This window comes from Neophocaena asiaeorientalis, unplaced genomic scaffold (genome assembly GCF_003031525.2).
Source record: "Neophocaena asiaeorientalis asiaeorientalis breed wild unplaced genomic scaffold, Neophocaena_asiaeorientalis_V1.1 scaffold59, whole genome shotgun sequence".
Taxonomy (NCBI): Eukaryota; Metazoa; Chordata; class Mammalia; order Artiodactyla; family Phocoenidae; genus Neophocaena; species Neophocaena asiaeorientalis.
The window spans coordinates 5,899,397-5,920,513 of record NW_020174268.1 but is presented as its reverse complement, the minus strand read 5'-3'; the positions used below and the strand labels follow the sequence as shown (position 1 = coordinate 5,920,513).

General features: G+C 35.4%; 1 protein-coding gene across 3 annotated transcripts in view; it reads right to left on the bottom strand.

Annotated features, from left to right (window-relative positions):
* Nucleotides 1-21,117, bottom strand: part of FNDC3A (fibronectin type III domain containing 3A) — a 160,156-nt gene that overhangs the window by 138,452 nt on the left and 587 nt on the right. Inside the window, exon 1 of one of the 3 annotated variants that reach the window (XM_024755385.1) lies at nt 20,808-20,969. The exons of the other annotated variants lie outside the window; for them this stretch is intronic. The gene's annotated coding sequence lies outside the window, so the exon portion shown is untranslated. Of the gene's footprint in view, nt 1-20,807; nt 20,970-21,117 lie in introns of those variants that run through there. 3 annotated transcript variants of the gene reach the window in all.

Genomic DNA, 21,117 nt, shown 5'->3' with positions numbered 1-21,117 from the left:
ATTATATATAAGATGGGAAAGAGTCAATGTATTTTCCCTCTTGCATGTCATAAGATTTAGTTCAAGAAGAAACATTTTAGGAAGCTAACTCAGGATTAACCAGAGGAAGTTTATAAGTAATTTACCTTTTAAAATTAATAAATTAAAAAAATAACCACTGAGAATTTTTCTTTTGTCATTGTATCCTAATATTTTATTTAATATGCTTAGTTAAAACTGCAAGCCACCATTATTACAAAAATTTTAGAATGTAATGCTGAAGATACAACCATAATTTGGTTTCAAGAGGTGGACTGGAAGCTTTACAAATAAAAATAGAAATTTCTTCTGAATCTCCCGTTAATTCCAGTGGTATTATACAACGAATCTGAAGCCATATGCTGTGTTTTAATATTATCATTCCATTTAAGGTGTTATCTCTGATTTTACTCTCTTCAAAGCTATAACATCGTTTCATTTATGAACTGCCTTCTTTTATGGCCATATTCATCACACTACATGCAAAGTAGCTGGTTTTATTTCAGCTTGCAAATTGGAAACTTCAGTCATGCAACTAAAATGTTGCATTTAGAAACCTAAAAATTCCTTTCGTTCCTGCATAGAGAACACTGTCAGCTTCTTCTTTCAATCAATTTCTTCTAATTTTGTTACTACTAAGTTCCTATGTTCTCATCTTATCTTGTGACCACAAATACCCACTTGTTTTTATGCATCTATTTTTGCTTGTTTTTTTAATAATATAATATTTGATATGTGCAAAAAAGGGGAGAAGTGATTTGTTCCATCTGCTAATTTCCATGGAATACATATTCCTCCATGCCCCATTTCAAGCCATCATGGTTTAAAAATCGATCTGAAAATGCCTGAGTTTTTAGCAATCAACTTTTGTATACAAGTACAAGATGGCTCCAGCATATCTGTTTATATCTATATCTATATATCAATATTTGACCATCTATGTGGTAATAATACAATAAAATATTAACATTTGGGGAGTCCGTGTGAAGAATAGCTGGATATCTTTGTACTATTCTTGCAAATTTTCTATTAGTCAGAATTCTAACTAATGTCAAATTAAACAATGTTTAAAAAATTGATGCCAAGTAGACTGTATGCATATCTGAATGCAAAAAGTAAGACAAAAAAGCTTCTAGAGATAACACAAAAGAATATCTTCATAACTGTTGTTGGGAGCCAAGAAGTTTTCGCCATTAGAAGATGGCCGACATCCTGCTTCTCTTCCTGCTTAATGAGATAAAAGCCCGCGCCTAAAAACAAAAGCCCGCGCCTAAAACGAAAGCCCGCGCACGCAGCACCAATGATAATTTGCCAAATACTTCCCTTATTCTGGATCCCGCCCCCCTTTCTCTGTACTGTATAAATACAGCTACTGCAGCAATAAAAATTTGAGGCTTGATCAGGATTTTGTCTTGCCTCCATTCTTTCGCGTCTCCTGCCCCTTCTTCTCTTTTCAACCCCTACAGGTTCCTCCTCGGACTCACAAGGATTTGTCCTGCTGGTCGGGACTCCCGGGGACGCCCGGGGCCGAGCACAACTGTGACACAGAGAAAGATTTTTTACACAGGGTATAAATTATGTTTCTTAAATCATAAAGGAAAAGAATGACATATTGAACTTCATGAAAATTAAGAACTATGATTCATTTAAAAAATCTTTAAGAGAATGAAAATGCAAGCCACAGACTGAAAAATATTTACAACACATATAACTGGAAAAGAGGACATATTTCGTATATATACAGGCCTCCTACAAATTGAGTTTTTAAAAAATAGAAAAATGAGATGAGACTTGAATGTGCTCTTCACAAAAGCAGAAATTCAAGAGACCAATAAACATATGAGAAGATTCTCAAGTTCATTATTTATTAGGAAAAAGCTAATTAAAATCATAATGAAATACCACCATATACTAGGATAGTAAAAATGGAAAAGACTGACAATATCAAGTATTAGTGAGGCTACAGAGCAACTAGCACACTCATATGGAATGTGAAAACTCATAAAATCACTTTGGAAACCAGTTTGATACTACCTACCAAAATTGAACATATAAATATTCTATGACCCCGTCATGATCCAGCTATTAGACTCCTGGTATATACCAAAAAGAAATGCATGCACATGCACACCAAAAGATAAGTACAAGAAGGGATGTGTAGCAGCATTATTCTTTAATAGCCCCAAATTGTAAATAAGCTAAATGTCCCTCAACAGTAAATGGTAAACTGTATCTGATTCACCCAATGGACTACTATACAGCAATGAAAATTAATGAAGTAGTAATATAGAGAACAATACAAATAAATTTCACAAATACAATGTGAGTGAAAAACACACAGAAGAGTACAAACTGCACCATTTTATTTATAGAAAGTTTAAAAACCAATAAAATTTGTCTGTGGTATTAAAAATCATGTAGTGATTGCCTTTGGAAAGGAAGAAAGGATGGGGACTGGGAGGGGCGTGAAGGTAATTTTTTGGGTGCTGGCACTGTTCTACGTCTTGACCTGGGAGGCTGTTGTATGGTAACTACTAGTGTATTATAAACTGAACTGTACACTAAGTATGTACTTCTCTGCATATACTTCAATAAAATTTTTTAAAGGTAAAATGAACATACGATCATCCCAACTGATGCAGAAAAAGCATCTGACAAGATTCAACATCCTTTCATGATAAAAACACTTAACAAACTAGAAATAGAAGGAAACTACTTCAACATAATAAATGCCACATATGAAAAGCCCACAGCTAACCCCACACTCAGTGGTGAAAGACTGAAAGCTTTTCCTCTAATCGGGAACAAGGCTAGAATGCCCACTCTCACCACATCTATTCACAGTATTAGACATAGTAATAGACACAGTATTAGACATTAGACATAGGCAGAGCAATTAAGCATGAAAAAGAAATAAAAGGCATACAAACTGGGAATAAATAAGTAAAACTATCTTTGTTCACAGATGACAGGATCTTACATGTAGAAAACCCTAAAGGTTTTTAAAAAACTATTAGAACTAATAAACAAATTCACTAAAAATGCATGATACAAAATCAATGCACAAAAATCAGTTGCATTTCTATACACCAACTGAAACGATCTGAAATCTGTTCCATTTACAATAGCATTAAAAAGAATAAAATACTTAGGAATAAATCTAACCAAAGAAAACAAAGATTTGTATACTGAAATACATGAAATATTGCTACAAGAAATTAAAGAGGACACAAATAAATGGAAAGACATCCTGTGTTCATAGTTGGAAGACTTAATATTGTTATGATTCTATGATACCCAAAGCAATCTACAGATTGAATACAATCCCTATCAAAATCTCAATAGCATTTTTTTTAGAAATAGAAAAATTCATTCTAAAATTCATATACAATCTGGGACTTCCCTGGTGGTCCAGTGGTAAAGAATCTGCCTTCCAATGCAGGGGACACGGGTTCGATCCCTGGTCGGGTAACTAAGATCCCACATGCCGCGGGGCAATTAAGCCTGCGTGCCACAACTACTGAGCTCTCGCGCCTCAACGAGAGACCCCGAGTGCCGCAAACTACAGAGCCCATGTGCTCTGGACCCCGCGAGCCACAACTAGAGAGAAGCCCGGCACCACAACAAAGACCCCGAGTGCTGCAATGAAGACCCCACACAGCCAAAAAAAAATTAAAAGAATAAAATAAATATTAAAAATAAAATGAAATAGGACTTCCCTGGTGGCGCAGTGGTTAAGAATCTGTCTGCCAACGCAGGGGTCACAGGTTCGAGACCTGATCCAGGAAGATCCCACATGCCACAGAGCAACTAAGCCTGCATGCCGCAACTACTGAGCCTGTGCTCTAGAGCCTGTGAGCCACAACTACTGAGCCCATGTGCCACAACTACTGAAGCCCTCACGCTTAGAGCCCGTGCTCCACAACAAGAGAAGCCACCACGAGAAGCCCGTGCACAACGAAGAGTAGCCCCCACTCACAACTAGAGAAAGCCCACACACAGCAACAAAGACCCAATGCAGTCAAAAATAAATAAATTAATTTAAAAAAATTAAAAAAAATAAATAAAAATGCATTTCAAAGTTGCAGACATCAGTATACTTTACCCCTAAACACCTCAGGCATGTTTCAGTAACTACTATTCAGTATTTAACTCTTTTTTGAAGGCAAAATTTACATATGATGAAATACACAAATCTAAAGTATGCCATCCTGTGAGATTTCTTGAAATGAATTCTACTACTATGAGTACCTAAGTATCTGAAGTCCCACTGCTGCTCTAAGACCATAGCTTTCAAACTTTGGCATGTATCAGAATCACCTGCAGGGTTTATTAAAACAGACTGTTGGGCTCTACACCTAGTCTGTTTCAATAGGTGTGGGATAGGGCCCAACAATTCACGTTTCTAATAAGTTCCCAGGTTAAGCTGATGCTGCTAGTCCCATGACCATACAGATTACAGATGTAAAACTAATTTTCACTAAGTATTAACTGACAATGAAGGAGTCAGGGTGATAACAATGTAAAGAATACTTCATCCTTGAAGGGCCCAGCCCAGATGTGAATACATTCTTGTTCTTCAACTAGAAATAGATAAAAATAGTTTCCTTAAGGAGAAGAAAGTATTTGTAAGTAACCAAGTTTAATGAGGCCTTTGAAGTTGCCTTTGGATATTTCAGCCAAATCAATAGCCTATGAGCCAAATCAATTTTTCTCTCAGACTGAAACTGCTATTTCCTACAGGTTAAAACACACACACACACACACACACACACACACACACACAAACGTTCAAATGTTCCTAGGAAATGGCATCAAGCACATATAATGTGCTAACTACTATAGATTTAAAAAATAGCTTTATTTTGGTATAACCGACACTTTTTTTTTTTTTCTGTATGCGGGCCTCTCACTGTTGTGGCCTCTCCCGTTGCAGAGCACAGGCTCCAGACACGCAGGCTCAGCGGCCATGGCTCACGAGCCTAGCCGCTCCGCAGCATGTGGGATCTTCCCAGACCAAGGCACGAACCCGTGTCCCCTGCATTGGCAGGCGGACTCTCAACCACTGCGCCACCAGGGAAGCCCAACTGACACATATTAGATAACACATTTAAAGTATACAACTTAATGAATTCTGACACATGAATACACTGATGAAACCACTACTATGATCAAGATAATTAACCTACCCATCACCTCCCAAATTTTCCTACTATCTATTTAAAATCCCAGGCTTTGCATTTCCATAATGACTAATGATGTTCAACACGTTTTCATGTGCTTATCTGCCCTCTGTATAGCTTTCTGGCTAAGCATCTGGTCAATACTTTTGCTCATTTTGTTACTGGATTGTTTTTTCTTATTACTCAGTTTTGATAGCGCTTTAATATACTTGGGTTACTAGTCCTTTATCAAGTTAAGTGATTGGCAAATATTTTCTCCCAGTCTATGGCTTGTCTCTGCATTCTCCTACCAATGTCTTTTGAGGAGAAGTTTTAATTATGACAAATCCAAGAGATTAATTTGTTATTTTATGGATGGTGCTTTTGGAGTTCTATCTATGAGATCCTTGTCGAATCAAAGGTCACAAAGATTTTCTCCTAAGTTTTCTTCAAGAAATTTTAAAGCTTTAGGTTTTACATTCTATCTGCTCTATCAATTGTTGAGAGAGGGGTATTAGAACCTCTGCTAAATTTCTTATTTGTATATTTCTCTTTGCAGTTTTATCATGTATAAAAATTTAGGATTGCGTCTTCTTCATGAATTAATCCCTTTATTATTACAAAATGACCCTTCTGTCCCTGGTAATCTTTGCTCTGAAATCTAACTTCTGATCTAATACAGTTATTCCAGCTTTCTTTTGGATAGTGTTAGCATGGTATATGTTCAAACCTTTTATTTTTAACTTACGTGTGTCTTTATATTTAACGTGGGTTTCTTGTGGGTGTCATATACTTGGGTATTGACTTTTAAAAAATTGAATCCAATGATCTCTGTCTTTTAATTATAGTGTTTAGATCGTTTATGAGTGAGTATTGATATAGTTGGGTTTAAATCTACCATCTTGCTATTTGTTTTCTATTTGTCCCATGTGTTCTTCATTCCTCTTTTCCTCTTTATCTGCTTTGTCTTCGATTATTTCTTATTATATCGTTTTATATCCCCATTGGCTTTATAGACTATAATCCTTTATTACTTTAGTGGTTGCTTTAGGGTTTATAATATGCACTTTAACTTATCACAGTCTAATGTTTCAGTCTAACTTATCACAGTTTAACTTACTATTTCAGGTATAAGTATCAGAACCTTAACAACAATATATCTGCCCTTTCTCCCCTTCCTTGTGCTGTTATTATCATATATTTTACTTTTACATATGTTACAAACTCCACAGTCATTATCATTATCATGTTAAACAGTCAACTGTCCTTTGAAATTACCTAAATAATAATAGTTTTAAAATCTTATACATTTACCCATGTAGTTATCATTTCCTCAGGCCCAGGTATCCATATGGTTTAATTTTCCTCTGCTTGAAGGACTCCATTTAACATGTCATTTAGTACAGGACTGAAGGTAAAACTATTTCAGCTGTTGCATGTCTGAAAAGTCATTACTTTGCTTCTGAAAGATATTTTTGTTGGGTAAAGAATCCTACGTTGACACGTTTTTCTTTTAGTGTTTTAAAGATATTGCTACATTACCTTCTAATTTACATTGCTCCTGACGAGCAATCTATTACTTTTACCTTTGTCCTGTATTAATGTTAGCTGCTTTAGATTTTTTCCTCTTTATCACTGTTTTAAGTGATTTAATTATGATGTTCCTTGGAGACATTTATCTTTCTTGTGCTTATCATGCTTCTTAGTTTATAGTCTTTATCAAATTCAGAAAAATTTTGGCCACTATTTCTTCAAATATTTTTTCAGTTCACCTTTTTAAACAATTCTCTTTTCTCTGTATGTATCATTTTCGACAGTTTCTATTGCTATGTCTTCACATCCAATAATCTTTTCTTTGGCAATGTCTAACATGCCATTAAGCCCATCCAATGTATCTTGTCTCTGACACTGTAATTATAATCTAGAGGATACTTCTACATAACATGTTCAATCTTTCCTCTAGCTTCTCCAACATACTGAATACAAACGTAACTGTTTTAATGTTCCTATTAATTCATCATCAATGTCACTTTGCGGCCAGTTTCAAGTGGCTGATTTTTCTCCTCATTGTGGTTTGTATTATTCTGCTTCTTTGCAAGCTTACTAGTTTTGACTGAATGTCAGTCACTGTAAATTTTCCCTTCTTGGCTGCTGGATATTTCTGTATTCCTATAACTATTCTTGAGCTTTGCTATGAGATGTGGCTAAGTGACTTGGAAACAGTTTGATCCTTTGGGGTCTTGCTTTAGGCAAGAACAAAGTTATATTCTGGCGTTAGGCAGGAACACAGCTACATTTAGTCTAGGGTTAATTTTTCCCCACCACTGAGCCAAGACCCTCCAGAGTACTCTACCAAATGCCCTGAGAATTATGAGGCTTTCTACTCTGGCTGGTGGGAACAGGCACTATTTCTGGCCTTGTATAAGCTTGGACACTGTTTTATTTAATATATAATCCTTTTAGGTGACTCTCTAGCCCTGGGTAGTTTCCTCACAGGTATGCACTTATCAGTACTGTGCTAAATACTCAAGGGGGACCTTCTTCAGATCATTGAGGTCCTTTTTATGTTTAGTGCTCTCTTCTCTGGTACTTGGATCTGTACACTCTATTATTCTCTTTGGACTGCCAGCTTCATCTCAACTCAGGGAGATGGGACCTACTTGGGACACACCTCCCTGTGCCCTGGGAACTTTCTCCAGGCAATAAGCAGAGCCAATCTTAGGGCTCATGTTTTCCCTCTTCCGCTGCATGATATCTAACATCTTGAGTGCTACTGTTTCATGTGTTTTTTTTTCTAGGTTTTTTTTTTAGTTGTTTCAGATAGAAGAGTAAGTTTAGTCCCTTTTACTCCATCTTGACAGGGAACTGAATTCACTACTCTTAATTTTTAATGTACGCAATAGGCAGTAGAAAGGTAAATGAATTTATCACAAGTAGAACACAAATGGCAATGCTTTAAAAGCAAGATTTTTTAAAAAAGTATGGTCTGGGTTCACCAATGGAAGCCAACGTGCTCCTGATATACCCTTAACTGAAAGAAAAATCAATATTCTCTTTACAAATATTTTGAGAAAATGACACGCACTTTCTTAGATTTCTGCATAAGACTAAGTATTACTTACCAGCAACTTACAGAGTGAGTTCTTATTTACTAAAAAAATGTGTTATCTATAAACTAAAATTAATATGTTTCTGGAGATTAGTTGGGCCTCTGATTCAGGATTCTACTAAGACATTTGGCTGCCATGCAACAGACAGAATTACCACAATTTAGGGGAAGGATACTTTGTTATCCGTTTATCTATTATCAGTGCTCTCTTCAATTAGTTCTGGCTTTTGCAGTGTCTTCAACTGGTCATGGTTTTAAATCTAATAGCTTTTATTTAGCAATTACTACATGTTTATCTTATCATTCTCATATTTAATTTAGTTTTTGGAGATGGCTGATTGATTAACCCTATAGTCCAATGGTGCATATGTTAACAATATTTTTGGCTTATCACTCTATCCTTGTTGCTAAAGTAGGTATATTCATAAACTTGCCTATTTGGCTTATATGGTGACATTTCATAAGCAATGTGCTGCTTATGAATTTATATTAAATAACTTACAACATATTTTCTCTCTCTTTTTTTTTTTTTTTGGCTGTACGCGGCCCTCTCACTGTTGTGGCCTCTCGCTTTGCGGAGCACAGGCTCCGGACGTGCAGGCTCAGCGGCCATGGCTCACGGGCCCAGCCGCTCCGCGGCATGTGGGATCTTCCCGGACTGGGGCATGAACCTGTGTCCCCTGCATCGGCAGGCGGACTCTCAACCACTGCGCCACCAGGGAAGCCACAACATATTTTCTAAGTGCAACAACATATTTTTATATAGAGAGCAGGATTATAGGGCATGGTTCTGTAATATAATAGGTTGAACCACATGAAATTGCCACTTAAGGTCAGAAACATTAAAATAACAATTTCATATGGTTTAATCTAATAAAATCAAATATATATACTCATTTTCTTAAACTGTAAATGGCAATTTATATAGATTGTCAGCAACGTATTCACTATAACTTATTTATCTTGCTCTTCTCCAATTCCTTGTTCACTGAAAAGGAAAGGTGAAAGTGGGTAGGATGGGTGGGCCTCAGTCTTTTAACCCTCTTAATTGAACAGAGGTGTAAAATAAGGGTTGGGAGTTTGAGGGCCATTGCCATTATTCTCCTTAGTCAGATATACTAAATATACCTTAATTTAATAAGCAGTCAGGAGATACAGCTCCAGCCCCCCCACTAAGAAATCACACCTTAATACTAACATGGAAACCTGATTAAAATAAGACTTCAAACACAATCTTGATGAAAAAGACATCACAAAGATATTTCCACTCAGGAAACTATGGGAAAAGAGAGCAGGAATTCTTCCAAGAAATCAACCCCAATCTGTTAAAAGACAGATAATGTGCACATAAATAAGACCAATACATTTTTTTTTTTTTAAGTACAGTCAGCCCTCCATATCTGTAGGTGCAGATCGTGTGGATATTCGACTCTATTGTATTACATCATTTAATATAAGAGACCTGAGCATCTGCGGGGGTCCTGGAACCAATCCTCTGCAGATGTTGAGTGACAACTGTACTTCTTAAATCCCATCTTACAGCTCCTAGCTGTCTAGTGCTATTTTCAGAGCACTTGGGTTACCTTTAGAGCACAACGTAATTACATCTGGGACAATTCTATTTTCATCTACAAATATTTTATTGCCCTTTTGTAAAATACTAGCTTATATATTTAGATTATTCACTTTGCTTTTTCAGAGTTTCAGATTCTTGGTTATGTCTATCAGAATCACTTTGGGTTTAAGACCAAAAAACAGCAGCCTCTGAATATTTTCTGAACAAAGTAACACCTTAGCATCTAGGTTTACAACCAAAAGGTTTGAATTCCTCTGTAAAAGCTGTATTACTAACTTCACCATATTTAACATGTTTCCTTCATTAGTTTCTCCCCAATAGAGAATTTTATCATAAGATATAATAAGAAAATCAAGAAATATTTCTGTATTTTCCATGAGAAGTAAGATCTGTCTGTAGAACCCAGTATTTTAATGTTGTCCTTTCTGAGATAACTATATTCTTTGTTTATAAATCTACAACTATGGCTGAGCTAAAAATTATTGCCTAAATATGCTAATCTTTCCTCATCTTATCTTTAAAAAATCTTCCTTTTCTTTGTCTTCAGTTTAAGCTAACATCTCTCCTGAAATTTACTACCAATTTTCCTAAAATATTAGGTTCTAATATTAAAAGGGGAGATCAAAATATCCAGGCATATGAGACTTGAAAACAACTATAATCAAAATTACAATTTTATATTTGGAAAAGAAAATTGCTTTTATAGTAGAAATTCATAAAATAAAGTATACTAAAATTGTCCTGGTTGGCAGATATGGTTATATAAAGGTTGAGAATCACTAGTCTACAATTCTCACTTCTTTAACATGCTGTAACACAGCTTCAGACCCAACACTAAACTGAAATTGCTCTCTTTAAAAGCACCAATGATTTCAGACACTAACTGGGAAGGTTTTGAGTGAAAGGATGTGCTGTTAAAAATCACACAGGGAAACAGACATAAATCAAGGCCGGCCAACTAGAAGGTATGGTTCTAACAAGGACTAGTCACAATCACCAAATCCAAACCATCTTTTCTTTTATTGTTTGTTACATCACGAAAGTTGCATGTTTTACACTTAAAAACATATGTACAGACATTATCTTTAACTCCTGCCCCATTCCAACTCCCATTTCCAGAGCAACCACTGTAGAATGTACCCTTTCAGATGTTTGCTCTGCACTTATGTATGTATGAGGTTTAGGGGAGTGGTTTAAATAAAATTGCATGTACTGGTCAGTGTCTTGTTTTCTCATGTAAAATATCTTAAGAGTTTCCTAAAGAAGTACATCTGTAGTTACTTCATTCTTTTTCATGGCTGTCTAATATTCTATGAGGGCATACTATAATTTATTCTAATGATGAACACAAAATGCTTTCATTTTTCTTCATATATTTCTCCCTCCACAAGGAACAATCATGTAATATTCTCTATGACCCTATGATAGTATTTCTGTATTATAGATACACAGAAATGAAACTTCTGGCTTAGAAGTATGCATTTTCAAAATTGACAGAAACAGGGACTTCCCTGGTGGCACAGTGGTTAAGAATCCGCCTGCCAATGCAGGGGACATGGGTTCGATCCCTGGTCCAGGAAGATCCTACATGCCGCGGAGCAACTAAGGCCATGTGCCACAACTACTGAGCCTGTGCTCTAGAGCCCGCGAGCCACAGCTACTGAAGCCCACGCGCCTAGAGGTGCTCTGCAACAAGAGAAGCCACTGGAATGAGAAGCCCACGCACTGCAACCAAGAGTAGCCCCCGCTCTCAGCAACTAGAGAAAGCTCGCGCGCAGCCGCAAAGACCCAACACAGCCAAAAATAAATTAATTAATTAAAAAAATTTTTGACAGATACAGCTAAACTTTTACCCTAAAAATATGAAGCTGTTTATACTCTGTTCAATAGTTTATGAGTGCCTACTTTCCAATTTGACACCTACTAAGGTTTTCCAATTTTTGCCAATTTTATTAGCAAAGATTAAAAAAAAATCATATCTCGATGTTTTCAATCTCTTACTACTGGTGTGTTTGAGCATCTCTTCAAAACTTTATAGGCTATATTTCTACTTCTATGAATTTCTGTACATTCTTTCTCATTTTCTACCAGGTTGACTTGGTTAATTTGTAGGCACACCTTATATACTCTGAATATTAACTTTGTCTACTATATGTCAAATATTTTATCCCAATCTATTGCTTGCCTTTTTAAAAATGGCATCTAAGTTTGACGCCTTATTTGAAAAGGCTATCACTACACTGACACTTTTTTTACATTCACTTCTTCCAAAATTTTTGCCATTTTATTTTTTTACTTATATTTAGTCCAACTGGAACTTAGTTTTGAGAGTGCCACAAAGTGAGTACCTAATTATCCTTACCTCAACTGGACAGCCAATTGTCCCCCATCACTTATAGACTAGCTCTTCCATTACTCACTTGTTAATCATACAATAAATTCTTCTGTAACCATGGAGCTCCTCCTGAATTCCTTATTCTGTTCCTTTGATCAACATGCTCATTCCTACTCCAAATTCTTATTAGTTTAATAATTATAATTGTACAGTATGTTTTAATCTTTGATGGGTAAGTTCCCCTTTGTTATGCTTCTTTCTGAAATTTATCTGGCCATTCTTGTGCATTTTTCCTTCTCAAAACTTGAAACATCAGTTTGTCAAATTTCATTTTAAAAATCCTGTTGGATTTCTAATTAGGATTACACTGACTGTATTAATTTGGTGAGAACTGCCAATTTTATAGTATTAAGTTCTCACATTCAGGAATATACTATTCCTCCATTCATTCAGATTTCTTGTAGTTTTCTTCAGATGGTGCTGCATATTTTTAAAATTTCTCAAGTATTTTATAATTTAGGCTTCTACTTTTCTTACTGTTTTTCATAGTTGGTTATTGCTAGTGTGTAAGAAAGCTAATGAATCTTCTAAATTTATCTCATAGCCAGTGGGTTTACTGAAATCTCTTTTTGACTCAAATCATTTTCTGTTGCCTGTCTTGTCTAAGTAGATAATCATATCAACTGCAACTAGTAACAGTGATATATTCCACCTCATTCCCAATCCCCATTATTTCGAGATTAATTATTTTTCTTGTTTCTTAACACACTGGCTAAGACTTTGACCAACGTTCCTATCTTTTAATGAAAGTACTTCTAACATTTCATTATGACATTTAATACAGGTTTCTGGTAGAGACCCTTTATAAGATTATTTCTTGTTGATGAAGAGTTGTCAGGGATAACTGAATTTTAGAAAATTATTTTTGTTTTTAGCACCAAAGAGATATAAACATACAGTTTTCCCCCTTTAACCTATTAGTATAGTGAATTACATTAATATGCTTCCTAATGCTGAATCAATATTATACTCCTGGAATTCAACGTATTAGAACTGGTATGATTTAATAATTCAAAGCCAGGCTCTGGAGTCAGAAAGCCTGGGTTCAAATCCCAAATCTTTCACTAACTAGTTGTATGATTTTAGGTGTGTTATTTAACGTCTCTGTGCTCCAGTTTCCTAATCTTTAAAATGATGACAATAATAGCTACCTCAGAGAGTTGTTTTAAGGATTAAGTAAACTCATACGTGAAAAGTTGTTTAGAATAGTACACAGAACATAGAAAGCATTTAATATATGTTAATTATTATCATTTACTGAGTGCCTCATATCTGCCAGCCGTAAGGTATGCGGCATTGCAGGAGTCAGCAAACTAAGACCCGTGCACTGAATCTGGCCTCCTGCCTGCTTTTATAAATAAAGTTTTATGGGAACACAGTTATACCCAATGTTTATAATTATCTATGGTTATTTTTATGCTCCTACACCACAGTTAAGTAGTTGCAACAGAGTCCATATGGCCACAAAGCTTAAAATATTTGCTATCTGCTCCTTTACAGAAAAAAAAAAACAAACAGAAAAAAAACAAAAAAAAACCCCTGCTGACCCGAGAAGTATTGCTCAAAATCGAGGAGTTCATAGTCTAATAGATGAGACAGGCAAGTAAAAACATATATATGCTACAGTATGTTATATACACAGTCATATTATGAGCATATTATGGAAACCTATGGCAGTTCAGTACTAAACTATAGGAAGGATTCACACAAGGGATGAAAGACAAGAGGTATTTTATTTACTTTTAATTATTTTAAAATATGTATTTGTTTACATGTCTTTATCTCTCATCGTACTGTGTGAATTGCTAGAGGAAAAGGAATATGACATTCATTTTTGTGACATTCATATTCTAAGTATCTACGACATTTAAGGTTTTTAACAAATGACAGATGAATAAATAAATGAATGGTGAAAGGAAGAATTTAGATACCTGGGTAACAATGATTAGAAATGTCTTTTAAAATTCTACATATAAATATCCTATGGCAAGTATTTTACTTGCCATGTTAAATGGGCTCTTTCTTTTAATCCCTATAGCAGCTAATTCTAGGAGATAGATCCTATATTACCCCTCTTTAAAGTGAAGAAAGTAAGGCTCCTTGAGGTAAAAGCAATGTGCTCAAGTTTATATACAGCCAGTAAGGGAAGAAGCCAACAAACAAACCTTTATCTGCCTCATGTAAAACATGCTCTTTATACGACAAAGTTGGGAAGTGGTGGGAAATAGATACAGTCACAGGATACCAACAGAGTATAAACTCTAAAATAGAGATAGAAGATATTATAATTGATGCAGCAGGAACTGTAGTGTGGTTTTAACTTCTAAAACTGAGCGATGATTTGAATAAATTCATATTTTTAAAATATTAGTCTGGAAGCAGCCTGAAGATGAACTAGAGGAACAGTTGCCTGTACATTTTATCCAAAGTCTCCTCTATCACACACATTAGATCAGTTTTGGTCAGGTTCAAGCAATCGACAAAAAAATAAAATTGCTAGCATACTATGGCATTTGAGGAATAATGATTTATCTACTAATCTGAAGTATTGGAAATAGCTAGTCCTAACATGGAAGAAACAAAAGTATATTTCATTAACTAAAATGTAAGGAAAAAGTATATACTGCAAATGAAAATACTACATAGAAAAAAATCAAGTCTTAAGAATGAAACTGTAACTGAGAATGGCTGTCAGGAAAAAGACTCACAGTCTTAGAGAATGAACTTAGGGTTACCACGAGGGGAAGGGTGGGGGGGAGGGATAGACTGGGAGTTTGGGATTGACATGTACACACTGCTATATTTAAAATAGATAACCAACAAGGACCGATGTATAGCACAGGGAACTCTGCTCAATACTCTGTAATAACCCAAATGGGAAAAGAATTTGAAAAAGAGTAGATACATGTATATGTATAACTGAATCACTCTGCTGTACACCTGAAATTAATACAACATTGTTAATCAACTATACTCCAATATAAAATAAAAGTTAAAAAAAATAAAACGTCTTTGGAAAACAAAAAAGAATGGCTGTTACAAGCAAACCAAAAGAATCTAGAAAATGTAAACATAATGAAATCAGAAATTATAAATTATGTTTTCACTTTTATTTTTATTTAAGCCAATCTTAAGAGAAACTGATTTTGAAGTAAATGAAATGACTACTCCTTCAAGCTAGATCTCAACATAAGTACATAGTTGTTGTATATGACATCTATTTCTGCAAAAGAAAGCATATAATTACTTTTTAAAGAAAAGTCTTAACTGTGCTTTAAAATGTACTTAAACATCTGTTTAGAACCCCCAGAGAAGTAGGAAGATTTTTTTTCTCCTTACTGGGGAATTGGATTTCACTAAGAAATCACTTAAATTGTTTAAATTATTGTTCAAAAATATATTAAAATGTGGATTCTGAAGAAGGAAAACAGAAAACAGTAACTTTCAGACACTTCTGATAGAGGCTGATTAACACAACCTAATTTATCAAATTTAGATAACCTTTACACTAAGGTTTATGTCAAAGTACACATCATACTTACTCTGTCTTTCTAACAATTAGCACATAAGCAATCTCAAGAAGTGAGGGAGGAAGAGAGATGGAAGTCAATCAGAAGTAATAGTTTCATCTGTAAAATGAGAGTACCACCACATATCTGGCAAGTCTATATGGGATTTAAAAAAAAACAATCAAGTTTCCAATGAGAGTTCAAGTGGATCTTATTACTATAGATAAACAGTCTTCTACTTGAAAAAAAGAAAACTATAAGGAATTCACTTCTGCATATTTTTATCCCACTGTGGAAAGACTAGCTGAATTTCCTTGGAATGAAGATCAGTATTCTCTTGCAAAGAAGAACAGAGGCACTGGATACCGACCACACTGAAAGATTAATAAGAATGGAAAGAAAGCTTTTAAAATGTGCATTCTCTTTGCCAAGAAGGCAGTTAAAACTTTTGAGTAAACTAAATGTTTATTGGAATACTATATTTACAGAAGTTTGGAGGGTAAAACTTGAACTCATGATTTCTGGTCTTACTAAAAAACGGCTGCACTGCTTCCAATGTAGTAGCATTAATGTAAACACATATGGTACTTTAATATTGTCATGGTTTCCAACATCTCTTTGGTTGCTCACAATATTTCTGTGGGGAAATCAGGATAGACATTATTCTCCATTTTAAGAATTGGGAACCTAAGATTGAAAGAAACGAATCTGAGATCATACGGCTAACAAGGGTGAAGTTGGAACTAAGATCCAAGGTACTTTATCTCCTATCTAGGAAACGGAAACAGCTGGAATAATGAAGCTGTTTCAAGTACTGACAAAAGGGGGGGTGGGAGAGTGAATTGTTAATTTCTTCTTAAAGCAAAATTTAAAAAGCCAAACTTTTATTGGGTAGCAATCCATGAAGGCTGAAATTTAGTTCAAAAGGTCTGTACTGCCTTAAAACTTAAGACAGTACATACATTTAAAAAGTATGGAAAATGCTAATATAGGCAAAAGGACAAAAGTTAACAAGTTTTGGGGTTTTGTTGGTTTGTTTGCTTTTAACGTTTTTAAGAGGAAAAAAAGAAACACCACTGATTTTATCCAGACAGTTCTCCATCATATACATCTTTACTTTTCCCAGCACCTAATACTATCTCTGATATACAGAATGTATTTACTAATGCCTGTTGAATCAAAGAATGCTCTTATGCTATATTCTTACTTTCTTGATAATACAAAATATAGAGTAACCCTAGCGAATTTATTCATGCAACCATAACCTAAGGCACCACTATTTACCTGGTAATGGTACATGAAACACAATGTGAAGGAAATAGAATTGCTTTAGAAATACACACCTATAAATTTAGCAACTTCAAAGAGATATTTCATGTAAATGAATTTTCAAAATAACTGATACTTATCCTTTAAATCACTGTAACTTATCTTTAAATAATCATAATGAAAATATTTTCAAAGAGATTTCTAGGTCTTTTTTCTCTGCCTTAATCTAAACATGATCCAATCTTTTCTTGATGACTCAAACTCATCAATGTAAATATCAAGTATTAGACTATTCTATAACACAGTGACTCTTGGAGTTATTGAGGGATGTCCAACTGTTTGTCTCTTCACTAACTCAACCTAGACTACTTTTAAAAACAAGGTTTCCTACTGCCTGCTCCCCAGTTGTCACTTATAGGCCACCAGCATCCTAGCCAAGGCTTCTAAAATGCCAGTTGAAGTTTAAAATACGTACAACCTGAATAGGCAATTGATATACTTAACCTTATACAAGATTATAAATTCCATGGTGTAGCTATTTTCACTGCTCTAAGGCCTAGCTCAAAGGCTTTTCTTCTTTTATGTCCGAGTTCTGAGACTCAGTCTAGGCAGTTGCTAGAAGTCTGGCCACAAAAGAACAATTACAATACTAATTTCTGCATGTTCTCTTAATTCTTACTATAATATAGGGAAAAAACCATAAATGATAGTCATAACAAAACACAAAACAACCACGTAAACAAATGATGTACGGCAGCTCACATTATGTGCTATATGGACAATTACCTAGCCAATTATTAGCCAAGAGTCAGCAAACCAGGCTCGCTGGCCAAATCCTGCGATTGTAAAAAAACAAACAAAAAAGGATATTCAACAGAGACAGTAAGTGGCCCACAAGGCCTAAAATATTATCTGCCACTCTAAAGAAAAAGTCTACTGATCCCTGATCTAAACTGTAATAAACACACACATATAAAACATATAAGCTATTCCTCATACATAAAGCTTAAGTTATTAATATAAATAACTTAGTAAATGTAGCATTCTTTCAGTGATGGGTTCATTATGATACAGCCAAACTTGTCCAGCCCTGCCTATTACTCTCTTGACCATGCTGTAGGGCTTAGCCAAAATCTTGACTTTAACCTTCTTTCCTTCTTCCTCCTGATTACTTATCCTTATACACTCTCAGACTGGTCTCCTTGCTATTACTTCCAGCTCTGGCTGTCAATCTTTTTTGGAAAGTCTTTGCTTTTGCTAGATATCTAAATCCTTCCTAAGCTTCAAGTCTGACTTCCTTTAAATGCCTTCCAGGATCATTCTAGCCCTCAATGGCCTCACTTTCCTTCAAATTACAGTCCTTGCCACACAATTTAATAATGCCATCTCATATTTTTGCTAATGATTTCTTGTGTGTTAGTCTAGTATCCCCAACTAGTCTGTAAACTACTTGAAGGAAAGAAACACATCCTATTGCTTTTGTATCCCCGCTCTAATAGTAGCTCATCGTCCTCTGAGCACATGTCATCTCCCAAGCACATCTCTCTACCTTGGAGAAAAAACAGCCTGAGGAATGGTAATGGGTGATAAGTGATTGGCAATATCAAAGGAAGACACCTACAAAGGAACTTGATGGAAGACCATAGGCAACAACACAAACTTAGAAAGTATATGTGAAAGATAAGCAAAACTACAATAGTGGGAGGATAGAGATAAAGATCAAGGGTTAAAGAGACCACAGCATAACACTCTGAAATAAAATGAGACCAAAATATTAAGAAAATTATAAAAGCCCCCAATACAGGTAAAAAAAAATGTTGCCTTTCAACACTACTGGTCATTAATTTCTTTTTAGCAAGCAGCTCGACACTGATATCCATATGGGCCATTTTTCTTTTTCTTTTTGCAATGTGATAAAAAGAAGCACTAAAAGACTCAAAGGAAGTGCATGCACAGTATTCTAAACCTTTGGATTTACAATACTGTGAATTTATTTGAAGTCTCCTAGAGACTGCTAGGGGAAAAAATCAATTATTTATCTTTTGATTACCTGGCTAATAAAATTAGAAATCACATGCATATCGCTACATCATGCTCAGAGATATCACCTAGACTCATTTTCATAGAAAAATGTACCAAGAACAAGAAAAAGAAAACAAAACCTTTAGGTTACTTCATCAAATTGTATCTTAAAAATACAGGCAAAATAGAAGATGCACAAGCCTTGGATGTATGCACATTAAAAAAATACAAATATTTTTCAACAGGCATAATTATTACCCATAAGTCTAAAACAAATTATAAATTAAATGCTCTTTACCTAAGTAAAGCTACAAAAGATGAAAATTATTAATCATGCATCGCTTCTCTTTTTTTCTGGGTTTTATAACCTCTCAATCCTGACCTCTGCCTGGCTGGTCAGAGAAGAGGGAGAAATTTTTTCATAATTAGTAATAAAACATGCTCAAAATTATACTGTAGAACTTTAAAAATTAAAACGTAATCACTAAATGCATGATAAATCAGCTTTCAGTTACTCATACAAAGGGGGAAAGTGATGACATAGATGACACCAAATCTGTTTTTTTGAATCATATGATTAATTTGGGAGAAGCAAATTACCCTTATAATTATGTTTGATTGAAGCCAATGTTAACCAGAAGTTTATTTTTCCTGAACAATGAGTTTTGAGGGTTCAGACAAAACGGAAAGAGGGGGAGTTCATTCAGAAGCATACAGGTGGTTAAAAGCAGCCAGCTTGAGATAAAAAATTTTCAGTTAACCTACACAAGAAAACTGAGAGGTGTTCTATGAAGGGAAAGAAGAAAATTTCATAAAATTTGTGATAGTGCTAAAATTCTTAAACATAAAACTATTTATAAAAATCTTAAAATCTTTTTCCTGTCAAGTCATCATCCCTTCTTCCCAATAACTGGTATAAGTGGTGATAGCAACAATTATCAGCGGGCTAAGAAGCTGAAAGCAAAATTTTAGGTTCTATGTTATCAAAGATGTGTAAAATCCTTTTTATCACTGTTTTAAGTCCACCATCTGTCTCAGTGGGCACTTTATCTCATTACTTGAGAAAAGTCAAACCAACCAAGAAAATATCAAACAGGCAGGGGACTCATTTCTCTGGACTATTTTTAGGTGATTTAAAAACTTACACGATGGCAAGAACTACAGATTTAGCAAATACACAAAAACTAAATATTTACCCAAATACAAGATCATGGCCACAAAACTCAATTAGTTTCTGCCTAACATATGGCTCCAACTCCCGGGTGGCATATGTTTAGCACTGGTGCTGGTACTATCATTGTGATAAAACATTATAGTAACAGTTCAACTTTTGTTATTTCATTCTTGTAATACAGAAAAACACACACCAATTTTGCTTCCAAGAGCTAAAAACACAGACCACGGGAAAAAGCAAAATAATTAGGCCGCTCAGTTTTAAGAGCCTACAGTCTACACATACATGAGGATTATACAGTTAAAAAAAAAAAAATCTTGTCAGCCTGGTATTCTTTGTTAATAGATGGTCAGACACGAAGGTGTCCAAAGGAACTTACATGAAATTTCACAAAAGAAAATCCCGTATTTATGATTCCTAGCACCTCACTATCCATTACCCACCTTCCCCTGAGAGAAAACTATCCCAAGGCTTTTAACGTTAACAGTTTAATAAAAGAACGACTACATTCATTAAAGCCGCCGCCGTCCTGTCCCCGATTTTATGGCTAAATTACGTGTTCATTTTCTTTACCTAACGCATGACGTTCTTTCACAGCCGTGTCAGAAGTTCAAAGATCCAGGCTGTTAAACAGGGCGAGGACTGCAGCCCGGAGTCCACCCCGCGACTGAACAGGTGGTTAACTCCGCCGGCTGGAGGAACGGCCAGGTACTGGCACCAGCCAAACAGGATCAAATACACAAGGGCGGGTTTTCGAGGTTTTAACCCCAACAGGAGCGGGGGAAACTCTCTTCAGAGGAGCATTCAAGTTTGGCGGCTGCCCGGCGGCCAACACAGAAGGCGCCGCGGCCGCTCGACGATCCGCTCCGGAGGGCTCCGCAAC